This window comes from Atta colombica, unplaced genomic scaffold (assembly GCF_001594045.1).
Source record: "Atta colombica isolate Treedump-2 unplaced genomic scaffold, Acol1.0 scaffold150, whole genome shotgun sequence".
NCBI lineage: Eukaryota > Metazoa > Arthropoda > Insecta > Hymenoptera > Formicidae > Atta > Atta colombica.
The window spans coordinates 2,151,955-2,155,793 of NW_017259240.1; the positions used below are offsets into that span (position 1 = coordinate 2,151,955).

The window sequence follows — 3,839 nt, forward strand, 5'->3', positions numbered from 1 at the left end:
ATATATATATATATATACATACATCGCATGGATCGCATGCATGATGTATATTAAGCCTATTCTTTTTGGTTGAATTTTTGATCAATTCATCTTTTTTTCTCTTCTTTCCTCTATGATATCAATCAATATAAAACTTTCTTAGAATGGAAAGTGAAAAGTGAAAAATTTCTCCATTAATTTCAATAAAAATTTGCACTTTTTATTTTAGGGATAAAGTTTCATGATTGATACCTTGGAGAGAAAAGAAAGAAAGATGAACTGGTGTAAAAGTTCAGCCAAAAAGAACAGGGAATCGATTCTGTATCTTGGAACGAAGTGAAAATTAAATTATAAAAGTGATCGAATTTACTAGAATACTGATAATTTCATTGGTCAACACCTAAATTTGCTCACTTTTATAATTCTCACTTCGTTTCAAAATACAGAATGATTTCCAGACCTATTGATATATAGTGCGTTTGAAAATAAGTTTTGTGCCAACAAAAGAAGTAAATATACATATAAGGATAAAATTTATTTATTTTTAAAATTGGCGAATATTTTGTAAAAAGTGGGCAATTCAGCTTTGTATCCCTATAAAAAATCGTGATTTTTTTCTCGTCTCGAATTATTTACAAATAATTTGCACTTTTATATTATATTGCAATAATTATCACTTTAACATTAGTAATAACCTGATATAGATTGAAACATTTATTATTATATATGAGTTTTATTGTTTATTAATTTTAGTATTAAATATTTAGCTTTGGCTTATAGACCTTCAATTATTTAGTGTGTTTTAAATGAAAAGATGTTAGAATAAAGAAGGATTTAAAGAAATTTGAAGATTGTTTAATGCAATGTTTTATCTTTTTATTTTGCAAGTTGTTAACACAAATGAATACATTAATCTGCTTTACAACAAACAGTTGGACTATGTGCAAATTATACGAAGGCTATCGTCACAGTTCAACAAATCGGCCCACACGTCTGTGGTTTTAATGACTTTAAAACTCAGAAGGATGTGAAATTTGTAGTCAAACACAATGATCGCTTGGAGTTGCTCTGTGGCATGTTTTCGAAATAGAGTTCCACCTCCAAGTGTGAACTAACTTTGCATCGAGGAAGAGATTATATAAATCAGAAACAGAAGAAACTGAAGACAAAACGAAAATGTTGAAGTCAGATAATTGCTTTGATAATCATTTTGAAGAATCTGAGAATGACAGAGAAGGGAAAGAGAGATCACCTTCGAATGATATACATATCAATCAGAAAATATTCATCAATATTCATCACTGATTCTAGCACATCCTCTGAGCAGAGCACTGAAAGCTCAAATACATCTGCAAAGTGGGACAGTGTGGAAAATTGTTAATTTATACACCATCTGTTCAAAAACAGACCAAAAAGTAATTTTAATTGTCAATTACAAGATTTATTTAATACATTCTTAAATAGTATAATCAATTAAAAAATACAGAATTTTACATTCGTTACATATACATATATACATATATATATGCATATACATATATATATTTTAATAAGATTTTCATAAATACTAATGTTAAAAATGAATTTTGCTTTTAGGTGACTGCATGATATGGATGGTACTTTAATAAGAACTAAATCTGGTTAATGTTTCCAAAGGATTGTAACGATTAGCAGTTGCTCTATCATGAAATAGCTTCATATGATCGGATACAAAATAATGCTCTTTACAAATCAAGGACTTAGCACCGGAAAATTCAAAATCAATGATTTTAAAGGCAAGATCGTACAAAAAATCGGCGTTCCCATTCAAGTATAATCATAATTATAATTTTCACATAAATTATAATATTTTTACTTATGCATCGTACTTTGTAGGTTTTTTATTGCTGTGGGAAAGAGCATTTATAGAAAGCCAACAATTGGTATGTGGGAATTTTTGGAAAAAGAGGTACATAAAATCTTTTTAAATATATAAAATAATATTAAATATTATGAATATTTTAGAATGTTTACAAAGAAAATTAAAATAAAAAAGTCTCTCAAGGAATGTTTTTTTTTATCGTCAAATTCATTTCTTACATTATTAAGATAAAACTAAGTCTATAATTCTTTCTATAATTCTTTCTATTATTATTGGTTAATTATAAATATTTTATTTGATTTCTTAATTTCTGTTTACAATAATTCCACGTTTATGTAATTGCAGAAAAATGGAGGTATCACAATTAACAAGACTAAATCATTTTACGTCGGTGATGCTGCTGATCAGCCGAAGAACTGGGCTCCAGGGAAAAAGAAAGATCATTCGAGTGTGGATCGATTAATGGTGTTCAATGTTGATGTTAAATTCGAGACCTGAAGAACTTTTTAAAACGAAAGCGCCTTATGACTTATCTAAGCTCAATCAAAAAATTTATCGCAAACCGACATATGCAAATCCGCGGAATTGACATTCAAACAGCAAGAGATAATAATACATTTTTGATATTAATTTTTACATTTAAGGTTATTTTAAAGGTTTCTTAAAAATTACATATTGAGATATTTAAAAGGAGACTATTTAATTAAAATTATTTGATTCGCAATAAAATTTCTTTTTATAATATCTTTTTATAGTATCTTATGCTTTCATCAACAAATAATACTTAGTCGGCAGTCCGAGTTCCGGAAAAATCATATTTTATAAAGAATCATCTAAAAGAATACGGATATGTCAATAGAGATATTTTAGACAGCTGGCAGAAGTGCTGCAGTCCAGCAATACTTGAATGAAAGAAAAAGTGTAGTTATAACCAATACTAATCCTGACAAAGCTTCGAGAGAGAGAGATATATGAAAGTAGCCAAGAAATGCAACATCCCGGTCAGGTGTTTTGTTATGACGATCAGTCTAGAACACAATAATAAGATAACAATCGGAAATCAACTATCATCATACGAAGGAATGTTCGAAAAGCTTCAGTCGAATTATTGCATTGCAGCTTCGCGAATTGATTGATCCAAGCCACTCCAATCAACGACATTATTATACATTCTTATATGTAAGTGAAATTTAGATATATACTTTCATGCATTTTCCTAAAATTCTATATTATAATCATAGTTTTGAGTTTTCTTTTATCAGGAGAGTTATTTCTATTTATTATTTATTAGAACTTAATTGGGAACATAAGAAAAATAAACAATAGATAAGCTAATTTGATTTTGATAAAGAAAAGATTTGTCACTCGATAAACACATTTGAGGGCTCTTAATCAGTTAGTGTGCCATATTGGATCATGATGTCATGAGCGAGAAATGACACGTTGAAGTTTCTTACATATCATTTCTAATTAAAAGAGAGAGAATTTCGATAAAATAAAATAATAAAATTGCTTTAAAACACTTATAAAAAATGGATCGAAACTATCCTTGTCTTCTTTCTTTTGATAAATAATCGTAAAAAGTACATGAAATGAAAATACGCTTGAATAAACTTTGACGATTATTTTCTGAAAGAATTTGTTAGAAAAGAAGAAATAAGGATCGTTTCGATCCATTTGTACAAGTGTTTTAAACGAGCTTATTATTTTATTTTATCTAAATTCTCTGTCTGTATTTAAATGATGTTAAAAAACTTCAACGTGTTATTTCTGATATCATAACTTAACATAGCGATTAGTCAGGAGCCTAATTATTAGATAAAATATTAAAATTTTCGTATTCTGTATGTAGGAAAAATTATGAACCGCCAACTTTGGAAGAAGATTTTAAGGAAATAGTGGAAATCAATTTTATTCCGAATTTCCGTATTGAACAGGATCGAAGGCTTTATGAGATGTATTTACTCGAAAATTAAATCCTATATTTATATATATATAT

At 27.9% G+C, this 3,839-nt stretch overlaps 1 pseudogene; it reads left to right on the forward strand.

Moving 5' to 3' along the window:
• The window catches only part of LOC108685289, a 4,582-nt pseudogene extending 766 nt beyond the window's left edge, over nucleotides 1–3,816 (forward strand).
• The last annotated feature ends 23 nt before the right edge of the window (nucleotides 3,817–3,839 follow it).